A 14,700-nucleotide genomic window follows, 5' to 3' on the forward strand; every position below is an offset into this window, starting at 1 on the left:
GTGGGGGTCTTTAAAAATTAGTTTTTTTTTAAATGACCAAATAATTTTTCTAATGATATAGAAGAGGAGAAGGGTGGGAAAGTGATGAGTATGGGGGAAATGCTTTGCCCTCCTACTTTGATGTCCTTCTTGCCATTTGAATTTGACATTTAACCAAATAAACATCTTTGGATTTGATAGAGTTTACATGAGTCCAGTTGTGGGCATCTCCCTGCATCTTGGTCTTCTATTCTATGACCTAGTAGTTAATGCATGCTCATCCAGCCTTCCATATTCTAGTCACAAGGATTATAAGACTTCATTACAGAGCTAAAGAAGCTTACAGTCACCTTGATTATTCCACATTATTACCATCTGTAGCTTTTATATTCCTCCTTTCCCCCAAACTCCTATTTACCTACACTGAAAATTATTAATATATATTTTTTAATTTAGGCATTGTGTCTTCTAACCTGACTGAAATTTATCAATAATACAAGGATCCAGGACAACCCCAAGGGACTTATGACAAAAATGTTTATCTACTACCATAAAAAGAATTGAAGGAGTCTAAATACAGATTGGAGAACATACCATTTTTCACTATATTTCCTCCATGAATTTTCCTCTAGTGTAAGCCATGTGTGTCTTCTTTTACAGTGTTTTAAACATGAAAAATATATTGTACAAAAAGTCACATACAACTAATATCATATTATCTCTTGTCTTGGAAAGTATAAACCAATTATTAGAAATTACATAACTATGTAAGAAAAATTAAAAATATAACCTGACTCTCTCAGAGGATATCATTCATCAACCCTTTAAGCTGGACCTCTAGAGACTATTTTCTCCTAGCCAAAATTGTGGGAGATAGGTGCTCTTATGATCTCTATTTGACTGCTGAAGAAACAGAGACATTCAGAGGTTAAGTTACTTGATCAATATTCCACATCCAAATTTGAACTCAGGCCTCCCTGGCTTCAAGTCCAAATCTCTATCTCCTTTCTGTGCTGCCTGACCATATATTAAGCTCATGTTTTGTTCAGTCATTCATATCTGACTCTTTGGGACCCCACGGATGACAGCATGGCAATTCTGTCCAAATTGCCAAGAAGATTTCTTGTCAATGATACAGCAGTGGTTTGTCATTTTCTTCTCCAGTGGATTAAGGCAAACATAGATTAAATGACTTCCCCAGGGTCACAAGCTGGTATGTGTCTGAGTGTAGATCTGAACTCATGCTTTCCTGACTCCAGGCCCAGCACATATCTAGGTGGCCTCAACTATGCTTCATATGCCAACTAATTCATCCAGTAGGAAAATACATCTCATTGTAGCATCTTGTCATATTGCATTGATGACATTTTCATACTCTCCATGACCTCAAAAGAGTACTTGAGATGCCCCAAGCCAAAACTTTTTCCTTGTCACTACTTCTCTAATTTGTCTTATCTCCTTCTGTTAAAGATCCATTGCTTTCACAAAGTTATTCTAGCATTCATACATATGACCTAGTGTCTGGCATTCATTTTCTCATATCTCATGCTTCCTGATTCTGGCTTTCTGATTTTACCAAAGGATGATTCACATAATCTGAGTTGCTGATCCATGTTAATGTTAAGAAGGATGCATTATAATAGTAATCTTCAAAAAATATATTTATAGGAAGCCCCAGAGAAGGTGGATCAACTTATTGGTAAATTCAAGCCAAAAAAGAAATAAAAAGAGAATATTGGTAGGGGAGCTATTTTGGAGCAAGTAGAGAGAATTGAAGACTGATTTCTTTTTAAATAATTTAATATTTCCCCTAATGATAGGAAAAGCAATTTTTAACATTCTTTAAAAAATTTGAATTAAATTATCTCCATCCCTCCCTCTTTGTCTCCACTCCCTGAGATGGCATGCAATCCGATCTAGATTTTACATATTCAATGATATAAAACATTTTTGCACATTAGTCATTTTGTAGATGAGAATTTAAACAAAAAATGAAGATAGAAAATGAAATATATTAGGTTTCAATCTGCATTCAATCTCTATTATTTCTTTCTTTGGAAGGCAAATTACATTTTTTCCTCATGAGTCCTTAGGGATAGTTGAGAATAGCTAAGTCATTCACAATTTTTCACTATACAGTTTTGCTGTTACTGCTAACTTCCCTTTGCATCAGTTCATTTAAGTCTTTCCAGATTAAAAAAAATCATCCTACTTGTCATTTTGATGGCACAATAGTATTCCATTATATCAAGTTCCCCAACTTGTTTGCTGCTTGGATCCTTGGAGCACACTGGGACAGTATCCATTCAAGCCCTGAGAGTTAGTGTGCTACTTGTCTGATCTGCAAACAGCAGAGAACACTATCCTAGAGCTTTATAAAATATGATCCTAACCTGGTATCCAGGGCCAGGAAAGATTCTGACTTGAGTTTTTCTTTATCAGCATCATCAGAGAGCACTGACTGTAGAGCTCTTGTCCATCTGTGGGGCTAAGACACTGGGCTGAAATGCTGGATTTAGAGTCAAAGGAACTAAGTTAAAAGCATTGATCTCTTACTTGCTACCTGTATGAGGGTACTACCTTACCCTCAAGTAACTCTGGGTTTCTGTTTCCTCATCTGTAAAATGTAAGTATTGGTTAAAGCATCTTGTAAGGTCCCTTCTAACCCTAAATAATCTGTAATGATACCAAGTTGACATGAGGAAATGAACAGATTACTTTTTGACGAGGAACTCTCACCATGTAAAATCTTTGTTGTCTACAGCACTGAGGGTGTAAGTGATTTTCCCTTAATCCCTAACATGGTTCCCTCCTATGGGTAGCAGCATTAAGATTGGAACTCAAGGTATTCCAACTTCCAATATATTTCTCTATCCACCATGACATGTTGATTTTTCATGAGGAAATACATAAGAAAATAAATGGAATCAATAAAAACAATCAATAAGATACCGACATATTAAAAAGCAGAAGACTAACTATATATGGTAGAATGGCAACTGAAAGTTTTGGAAGGAGACAAGCATAGAAGGTATGTGCTTAGACAGAGTTGGACAAAAGAGGAATTCAAGTGTTGCTTACAAATCTTCGCTTTTTAAAGTAGGCTATTTCTATAGGTGCAAATTCAATATACACTTATGTGCATATGTATATATCTATATACACATATGCTTATATTTTGTGCTCATATTTTATATAGAGAAAGATATATGCAAAACAATTGCCCTCCATCATTAGCTATCATTCCCTCTCATTAAACAGTTAAAACTCATAGTAGCTGGTATTTGGAAATTAGCTTGTTTTTCAATCCCTTATAATATGAATGTGATGATTTACTATTAAATGTACCAATATCCCATCAGTTGTATTTTCAAGCCTTTGTTCATTTCTTTTTTTTCTTTTTCTTTTAAACCCTAACCTTCTGCCTTAGAATCAATATTATGTATTGGTTCCAAGGAAGAAGAATGGTAAGGGCTAGGCAATAGGGGTTAAAGGACTTGCCCATGGTCACACAGCTAGTAAGAGACCAAATTTGAACCTAGGACTTCCTGTTTCTAGACCCTACTCTCAATCCATTGAGCCACTCAGCTGCCCCCTATTAATTTCTTTTTTTTTACTTTACTAATTTCTGTTCTAAAATGAATTTAATTTAGTCCTGATTTTCTAGATGTTCAAAATTTCTACATTGTCAAAAGCACTAGATCTGGTGTTGAGACCAATTTCTAGATCTGACAGTAGGTATGTGATCACAGAATGATTAGTTACTCTCAAAGAACTTCAATTTCTTATGCAAAAAAAGATAATATATATCTTTCTACCTACCTCACAGTTTTTGAAAAAAAGCATTTAAAAAAAATAGACTTACTTCTGGGGTAAGATGGCTCTAGAGTAGAAGCAGGGCTCTACTTCTCCTCTTCCCCGATCGAGACAGAGTGCCTCAAAATGACAAAACCAAAATCAATTGAGGGAAGGAGTTCCAAGGTAGGGCACAGAGCAGAAGCTAGTCAAAGTTACAACATTTCCATGCTAAAAGGAGGGCAAAATTTCCCCCACCAAGGGATGATTCCCTCCCCCCCCCCAGCCCACTTCACCTACCTTTCCAGAGTCTGAGTGAGCATGGGACAAACTTCTAAGTTCTAGAAGGGAGGCTGATTGAGGTAAACACAGTCTTACCCCTAAGAGAAACTAGACTCAGAACACTTGGAGGCTGAGGAAATGTGGAGATAGGATGCCAGATCTTTGGGTCAGGGGGCGGTTCCCAGCAAAATGCCACAGAGAACTGAAAAAGGACCTCGGACACTCTCCAGTACTCAATACAGAGACTTGCCTACACTCCACACCCAGACCTCTTCCCAGGCAATCTATAATTTCTTAGGGGCTGGACCTGCCACTAAGAGCAGCTGTACATAGGGGAAAAACCTCTTCAGAGCCCAATACAAAGAGCACCCACATTCCTTATTTAGACTTCTGGCCATCAACTCCTAGGAACTAAAATCCAATAACACACACACACACACACACACACACACACACACACACACACACACAAACCCAAGAAGAAAACATTGACACTTGATAATTTTTATAAAGAAAAAACCCAGACTAAAGAAGAGACAGAAAAAGATGACAAACAAACACACACCAAAACCTTTGGAAAACATGAAAATCAGTGACAAGTTCTTAAAGACTTTAAATCCGAGATTGTCAGAAAAATGGAAGAGAAGTGGCAAGAAAAATGGGAAATAGTTCAAAAAGAAAATAACAGTTTAAAAGACAGGATCTCCCAGTTGGAAATTGAAGCCCAGAAATCAAATGAAATAATAAACCAATTGAAGACCAGAAATGACCTGCTAGAAGCCATGAAAAGCAGGATAGATCAAACAGAAAAGGAAAGTTAAAAGATTTTAGCTGAAAACCAGTCACTAAAAACTAGAATTGGGCAAGTAGAAGCCAATGATCTCATAGGATAGCAAGAATTAATAAAACAAAGCCAAAAAAATGACAGATTAGAAAGCAACACAAAATATCTCATTGAGAGGGTGGTTGACCTTGAAAATAGATCTTGGAGAGACAATTTGAGAATCATAGGCCTAAATGAAAACCTGGAAACAAACAGAAACCTTGACACCATACTACAAGAAATTATCTAAGAAAACTGCCCTGAGGTTCAGCAACCAGAGGGCAAAATAGACATTGAAAGAGTCCATAGGTCACCCCCTACATTAAACCCTCAAAAGACAACCCCCAGGAAAGTAATTGCCAAGTTCAAAAGCTTCCAAGCTAAGGAGAAAATATTACAAGAAGCCAGAAAGAGACAATTAAGATATCAAAGAGCACCAATCAAGATTACACAGAATCTGGCAGCCTCCACACTAAAAGACCTCAAGGCATGGAATATGATATTCAGAAAGGCAAGAAAATTGGGTCTACAAACAAGGATCACCTACCCATCAAAATTGACTATATATTTCCAGGGGAAACAATGGGCATTCAACAAAATAGAAGACTTCCAAATATTTGTAAATAAAAGACCAGAATTAAACAGAAAATTTGACATCAAAATACAAAAACCAAGAAAAAACATGAAAAAGTAAATAAGAGAGAGTTCTTATTTTTTTTCTTCTTCTTCTTTAAGGGCCTCATTAACACCAAATTGTTTATATTCCTATATGGAAAAATACTATTTGAAAATGTCAAAAATTGCATTCACTAGTATAATTTTTAGAAGAATTATCCATAGGTAGAAACTGGGGTATTAAGTGGTATAAAATCATATGTAAAAAAAAGAAGAAGAAAGGAAGGGGGAGGGAGAAAAAATGGCACCAAGAGAAACTTGAAGGAATAAGAAAATTAGGATAATCTATATTTTACAAAAAGGCACACAGGAATGGGAAGGAAATAATACAAGTATAATAAGGAGAGGAAGAGAGTGCTAAAAGGTAATACTCAAAACTTACTCTCAGTGGAAATAATTCTGAGAGGGAAGAGCATCTAGATCCACTGGGGCATCAAATTCTATCTAACCATATAGGGAATTTGAGAGGGAAAAACTGAGGTGTGGAGTTGGGTGGGGAAGGGTGGGGATTAGGGGGGCTGATTAAAAACAGAACACTGGTGTAGAAGGAAATAATGAAAGAAGAAAGGACAGGACAAGGAGAGAAAATCAAAATGTTGGGAAATACATAGGTAGTAATCATAACTTTGAATGTGAATGGCATGAACTCACCCTTAAAACACAAACAACTAGCAGAGGGGATTAGAAACCAAAATCCTACCATATGTTGTCTAAAAGAAACACATATGAGGAAGGTACATATGCATAGAATAAAGGTAAGTGAATGGAGCAAAATTTATTGGGCATCAACTGAGAAAAAGAAGGCATGAGTTGCAATCATAATATCTGAAAAAGCCAAAGTAAAAACAGATCTAGTTGAAAGAGATAGGGAAAGTAATTACATCCTGATAAAAGGCATTATAGACAATGAGTAATTATTAGTACTCAACACGTATGCATCAAATGGCATAGCATTCAAATTTCTAAAGGAGAAACTAGTGGAGATCAAGGATGAAATAGAGAGGAAAACTATACTAGTGGAAAATATGAACCTTTCTCTGTCAGAAATAGATAAATCAAACCAAAAAATAAATAAGAAAGAGGTAAGAGATGTGAATGAAATCTTTGAAAAATTAGAGTTAATTAGATATATTGAGAAAAATAAAGAGGGACAAAAAGGAATACACCTTCTTTTCAGCAGCACATGGTACATTCACAAAGACTGACTATGTATTAGGGCACAAATACATTGCAAACAAGTGCAAAAGAACAGAAATAATAAATGCAACCTTTTCAGATCACAATGCAATAAAAAATAATTAGTTAGAGTACATGGAGAGGCAAATCAAAAAATTAATTGGAAATTAAATAATATGATTCTCCAAAATCAGTAAGAGAACAAATCATAGAAACAATAATTTCATTGAAGAAAAAGATAATGATGAGACATTCTTTCAAAATCTATGAGATGCAGCCAAAGCTGTAGTCAGGGGAAAATTTATATCCTTGAGTTCATATATTAACAAATTAGTAGGGCAAAGGTCAATGAATTGGACATGCAAATCAAAAAACTTGAAAGCAAACAAATCAAAATTCCCCAGATGAAAAATAAATTAGAGATACTGAAAATTAAGGAAGAAATTAATAAAATAAAAAATGAAAGAACTATTGAACTAATAAATAAAATTAGAAGCAGGTGTTTTGAAAAAATAAAAAATATACAAAGTACTGGTCAATCTAATAAAAAATAGGAAAGAAAAAACCAAATTAACAGTATCATAGAAGAAAAGGGAGACCTCATCTCCAATGAAGTGGAAATGAAGGCAATAATTAAAAACTATTTTGCCCAATTATATGGCAACAAGTATGCCAATCTAGGTGATATGGATGAATATTTACAAAAAATAAATTGCCTAGATTAAAAGAAGAAATAGAATTCTTAAATAACCCCATATCAGAAAAAGAAATTGAACAAGTCATCAAAGAACTCCCTAAGAAAAAAAATCCCCAGGGCCTGATGGATTCAAAAGTGAATTCTATCAAACATTCAAAGAAAAACTAATCCCCAAATTATGCAAACTATTTGACAGAATAAGAAAAGGAGTTCTACCAAGTTCCTTTTATGACAGAAATATGGTACTGCTTCCAAAGCCAGGTAGATCTAAAACAGTGAAAGAAAAGTACAGACCAAACTCCTTAATGAACATAGATGCAAATATCTTAAATAGAATACTAGCAAAAAGCCTCCAGCAAGTGATCATGAGGGTTATTCATTATGATCAAGTAGGAATTATACCAGGAATTCAAGGATGGTTCAATATCAGGAAAATCATTCACATAATTGACCAAATAACCAACCATAAATGACCACATAACCAACAAAAATCACATGATTATCACAATAGATGAAGAAAAGACCTTTGACAAAATACAACACTCATTCCTATTGAAAACACTAGAGAGACGACTTCCGGTTAAGATGGCGGCTTAGAGAAAGCTCAAGTTCAGATCTCCGGAAAAACCTTCCCGACCGATCTCAAACGATAAGCTCCTAAGGCGCCGAAATTCAAAACGATCAACAGCACAGACCCTGGGAACCCTCCTCCTGGACCTGGACCCGGTTCAAAAGGTACGGCTCCCCTCAAAAGCCAGAACCCGAGATCCCTTGGACCTCAGGGGTAGGAGCGCAGAGTCCAAGGCTCCCGGAAGCCGCAGCCCTGCCGGCTGGGCTCAGAGAGCAGAACCCTCAGGGCCTTCTACAGTCCCCGTGAAAGTTACTGCCAGGGGCTTCCGCTGCAGAGAGCTGGTCGAAACAACAGCAACCCTCAGGGCGGGCAAGACAGCCTCATGGGCTGGATCCTGCTATCCAAGTCTCAGTGAAAGTCCTTGCTCTCGGAGCTTGGGTTAGCTGCAGCCCATCCCCCCGCAGGCCGACGAAACAGCCTCACGGCCAGCAATTCTGAAGGCAACTTCCTGAAAGCAACGTGGTCCGACCCTTCCATTCCAGTTCCAGTGAGGCATATTCAGTTTAACCCAGGGAAAGTCATAGAACCATCTGCCCAGGACTAAAGCCTCTGAACACCAGACAGAGACAAGAAAAGCCAATCCTCCACATTCAGAGATGGAAAACTCCACAGAAGCACAGAAGCCCCAAAATACCAAGAAAAATAAGAAGAAAGGGGCGACTTTGGACACATTCTATGGAGCCAAAATACAAAATACAGAGCAGATAGAAGATAATATAAAAGAAAATGCTCCAAAACCTTCCAAAGGAAATGGAAACTCTCCACAAACCTATGAAGAATTTGAATCAGAAATGACCAAAAAGATGGAAGCCTTCTGGGAGGAAAAGTTGGAAATAATGCAAAAGAAATTCACGCATCTACAAAACCAGTTTGACCAAACTGTAAAAGAAAACCAGGCTTTAAAGGCCAGAATCAGGCAGCTGGAAGACAACGATCGTGTAAAAGAGCAAGAATCAATAAAGCAAAGCCAAAATACCAAGAAATTAGAAGAGAACATAAAATATCTCACCGACAAGGTGATAGATCTGGAAAATAGGGGGAGAAGGGATAATTTAAGAATAATTGGACTCCCAGAAAAGCCAGAAATAAACACCAAACTGGACATGGTGATACAAGATATAATCAAAGAAAATTGCCCAGAGATTCTAGAACAAGGGGGCAATACAGCCACTGACAGAGCTCACAGAACACCTTCTACACTAAACCCCCAAAAGACAACTCCCAGGAATGTAATTGCCAAATTCCAAAGCTATCAAACAAAAGAAAAAATCCTACAGGAAGCCAGAAAAAGACAATTTAGATATAAAGGAATGCCAATCAGGGTCACACAAGACCTTGCAAGTTCTACTCTGAATGATCGTAAGGCATGGAACATGATCTTCAGAAAGGCAAGAGAGCTGGGTCTCCAACCAAGAATCAGCTACCCAGCAAAACTGACTATATACTTCCAAGGGAAAGTATGGGCATTCAACAAAATAGAAGACTTCCAACTTTTTGCAAAGAAAAGACCAGAGCTCTGTGGAAAGTTTGATACCGAAAATCAAAGAGCAAGGAATACCTGAAAAGGTAAATATTAAGGAAAGGGGAAAATGTTATCTTCTTCTTTTACTCAAACTCTCTTCTATAAGGACTACATTTATATCAACCTATGTATACTAATATGTGGGGAAAATGTAATGTATAAATAGGGGGTAAAGAAAGACCAAATAGAATAATCATTCTCACACAAAGATTCATATGGGAAGGGGAGGGGAAGAAAAATCCTATAAGAAGGAGAGGAAGAGAGGGGGGGGATTTACTTAAACCTCAATCTCAGGGAAATCAACTCTGAGAGGGAAAAACATCCAGATCCATTGGGATCTTGAATTCTATCTTACCCAACAAGGGTAAGGAGAAGGGAAAACCAAGGGGGGGAGGGGGAGAGGGAGAACAAAAAGGGAGGGAAAGAGAGGGGGGAAGGGGAGGGAACAAAAAGGGAGGGACTAAAAAGGGAAACATCAAGGGAGGGGACAAGGGGGACTGTTTCAAAGTAAATCACTGGACTAAAAGGTAGAGCCGAAGAAGAATAGGTTAGAATTAGGGAAGGCAATCAAAATGCCAGGGAGTCCACAAATGACAATCATAACTTTGAACGTGAATGGGATGAACTCACCCATAAAACGTAGACGAATAGCAGAATGGATTAGAATCCAAAACCCTACCATATGTTGTCTTCAAGAAACACACATGAGGCGGGTTGACACCCACAAGGTCAGAATTAAAGGATGGAGTAAGACCTTCTGGGCTTCAACTGATAGAAAGAAGGCAGGAGTGGTAATCATGATATCCGATAAAGCCAATGCAAAAATAGACCTGATCAAAAGGGATAGGGAAGGTAATTATATTTTGTTAAAAGGGAATATAGACAATGAGGAAATATCATTAATCAATATGTATGCACCAAATAATATAGCACCCAAATTTCTAATGGAGAAACTAGGAGAATTGAAGGAAGAAATAGACAATAAAACCATAGAGTGGGAGACTTAAACCAACCATTATCAAATTTAGATAAATCAAATCAAAAAATAAATAAGAAAGAGGTAAAAGAAGTGAATGAAATCTTAGAAAAATTAGAATTAATAGACATATGGAGAAAAATAAATAGGGATAAAGAGGAATACACCTTCTTCTCAGCACCACATGGCACATTCACAAAAATTGACCATACATTAGGTCACAGAAACATAGCACACAAATGCAGAAAAGCAGAAATAATGAATGCAGCCTTCTCAGATCACAAGGCAATAAAAATAATGATTAGTAATGGTACATGGAAAACCAAATCTAAAACCAATTGGAAATTAAACAATATGATACTCCAAAACCGTTTAGTTAAAGAAGAAATCATAGAAACAATTAATAATTTCATCGAGGAAAATGACAATGGCGAAACATCCTTTCAAACCTTTTGGGATGCAGCCAAAGCAGTAATCAGAGGTAAATTCATATCCCTGAATGCTTATATTAACAAACAAGGGAGAGCAGAGATCAATCAATTGGAAATGCAAATGAAAAAACTCGAAAGCGATCAAATTAAAAACCCCCAGCAGAAAACCAAATTAGAAATCCTAAAAATTAAGGGAGAAATTAATAAAATCGAAAGTGATAGAACTATTGATTTAATAAATGAGACAAGAAGCTGGTACTTTGAAAAAACAAACAAAATAGACAAGGTACTGGTCAATCTAATTAAAAAAAGGAAGGAAGAAAAGCAAATTCACAGCATTAAAGATGAAAAGGGGGACAGCACCTCCGATGAAGAGGAAATTAAGGCAATCATTAGAAATTACTTTGCCCAATTATATGGCAATAAATACACAAATTTAGGAGAAATGGATGAATATATACAAAAATACAAACTGCCTAGACTAACAGAAGAGGAAATAGAATTCCTAAATAATCCCATATCAGAAATTGAAATCCAACAAGCCATCAAAGAACTTCCTAAGAAAAAATCCCCAGGGCCTGATGGATTCACCTGTGAATTCTATCAAACATTCAGAGAACAGTTAATCCCAATACTACACAAACTATTTGACATAATAAGCAAAGAGGGAGTTCTACCAAACTCCTTTTACGACACAAACATGGTACTGATTCCAAAACCAGGCAGGTCAAAAACAGAGAAAGAAAACTATAGGCCAATCTCCCTAATGAATATAGATGCAAAAATCTTAAATAGGATACTAGCAAAAAGACTCCAGCAAGTGATCAGAAGGATCATTCACCATGATCAAGTAGGATTCATACCAGGGATGCAGGGCTGGTTCAACATTAGGAAAACCATCCACATAATTGACCACATCAACAAGCAAACTAGCAAGAACCACATGATTATCTCAATAGATGCAGAAAAAGCCTTTGATAAAATACAACACCCATTCCTATTAAAAACACTAGAAAGCATAGGAATAGAAGGGTCATTCCTAAAAATAATAAATAGTATATATCTAAAACCATCAGCTAATATCATCTTCAATGGGGATAAACTAGATGCATTCCCAATAAGATCAGGAGTGAAACAAGGATGCCCATTATCACCTCTACTATTTGACATTGTACTAGAAACACTAGCAGTAGCAATTAGAGAAGATAAAGGAATTGAAGGCATCAAAATAGGCAAGGAGGAGACCAAGTTATCACTCTTTGCGGATGACATGATGGTCTACTTAAAGAATCCTAGAGATTCAACCAAAAAGCTAATTGAAATAATCAACAACTTTAGCAAAGTTGCAGGATACAAAATAAACCCACATAAATCATCAGCTTTTCTATATATCTCCAACACAGCTCAGCAGCAAGAACTAGAAAGAGAAATCCCATTCAAAATCACCTTAGACAAAATAAAATACCTAGGAATCTATCTCCCAAGACAAACACAGGAACTATATGAACACAACTACAAAACACTCGCCACACAACTAAAACTAGACTTGAACAAATGGAAAAACATTAACTGCTCATGGATAGGACGAGCCAATATAATAAAAATGACCATCCTACCCAAACTTATTTATCTATTTAGTGCCATACCCATTGAACTACCAAAATACTTCTTCACTGATTTAGAAAAAACTATAACAAAGTTCATTTGGAAGAACAAAAGATCAAGGATATCCAGGGAAATAATGAAAAAAAACACACATGATGGGGGCCTTGCAGTCCCTGACCTAAAACTATATTACAAAGCAGCAGTCATCAAAACAATTTGGTACTGGCTAAGAAACAGAAAGGAAGATCAGTGGAATAGACTGGGGGAAAGCGACCTCAGCAAGACAGTATACGATAAACCCAAAGATCCCAGCTTTTGGGACAAAAATCCACTATTCGATAAAAACTGCTGGGAAAATTGGAAGACAGTGTGGGAGAGACTAGGAATAGATCAACACCTCACACCCTACACCAAGATAAATTCAAAATGGGTGAGTGACTTAAACATAAAGAAGGAAACCATAAGTAAATTGGGTAAACATAGAATAGTATACATGTCAGACCTTTGGGAGGGGAAAGGCTTTAAAACCAAGCAAGATATAGAAAGAATCACAAAATGTAAAATAAATAATTTTGACTACATCAAACTAAAAAGCTTTTGTACAAACAAAACCAATATAACTAAAATCAGAAGGGAAACAACAAATTGGGAAAAAATCTTCATAGAAACCTCTGACAAAGGTTTAATTACTCATATTTATAATGAGCTAAATCAATTGTACAAAAAATCAAGCCATTCTCCAATTGATAAATGGGCAAGGGAAATGGATAGGCAGTTCTCAGATAAAGAAATCAAAACTATTAACAAGCACATGAAGAAGTGTTCTACATCTCTTATAATCAGAGAGATGCAAATCAAAACAACTCTGAGGTATCACCTCACACCTAGCAGATTGGCTAACATAACAGCAAAGGAAAGTAATGAATGCTGGAGGGGATGTGGCAAAATAGGGACATTAATTCATTGCTGGTGGAGTTGTGAATTTATCCAACCATTCTGGAGGGCAATTTGGAACTATGCCCAAAGAGCAACAAAAGAATATCTACCCTTTGACCCAGCCATAGCACTGCTGGGTCTGTACCCCAAAGAGATAATGGACACAAAGACTTGTACAAAAATATTCATAGCTGCGCTCTTTGTGGTGGCCCAAAACTGGAAAACGAGGGGATGCCCATCAATTGGGGAATGGCTGAACAAACTGTGGTATATGTTGGTGATGGAATACTATTGTGCTAAAAGGAATAATAAAGTGGAGAAGTTCCATGGAGACTGGAACAACCTCCAGGAAGTGATGCAGAGCGAGAGGAGCAGAACCAGGAGAACATTGTACACAGAGACTAATACACTGTGGTATAATCGAACGTAATGGACTTCTCCATTAGTGGCGGTGTAATGTCCCTGAACAACTTGCAGGGATCCAGGAGAAAAAAACACCATTCATAAGGAAAGGATAAACTATGGGAGTGGAAACGCCGAGAAAAAGCAACTGCCTGAATACAGAGGTTGAGGGGACATGACAGAGGATGGACTCTAAATGAACACTCTAATGCAAATACTATCAACAAAGCAATGGGTTCAAATCAAGAAAACATCTAATGCCCAGTGGACTTACGCGTTGGCTATGGGGGGTGGGGGGGGGAGGAAAAGAAAATTATCTATGTCTTTAACGAATAATGCTTGGAAATGATCAAATAAAATATATTTAAAAAAAAAAAAAAGAAAACACTAGAGAGCATCAAAATAGATGGGCCTTTTCTAAAAATAATAAACAGTATATATATATAAAGCCATAAGCAAGCATCATCTGCAATGCGGATAAATTAGAAGCATTCCCAATAAGATCAGAAATGAAACAAGGATGCCCATTATCACCCCTATTATTTAACATTGTACTAGAAACACTAGCAGTAGCAGTTATAGAAGAAAAAGAAATTGAAGGTATTTAATAGGCAATGAGGAGACCAAGCTATCACTTTTTGCAGATGATATGATGGTCTACTTAAAGAATCCTAGAGAATCAACTAAAAAGCTTGTGAAAATAAAAAAAAAGTTTAGCAAAGTTGCAGGATACAAAATAAACCCACATAATCAGCATTTCTATATACTTC

The sequence above is a fragment of the Monodelphis domestica genome, chromosome 8 (assembly GCF_027887165.1).
Source record: "Monodelphis domestica isolate mMonDom1 chromosome 8, mMonDom1.pri, whole genome shotgun sequence".
Lineage (NCBI taxonomy): Eukaryota > Metazoa > Chordata > Mammalia > Didelphimorphia > Didelphidae > Monodelphis > Monodelphis domestica.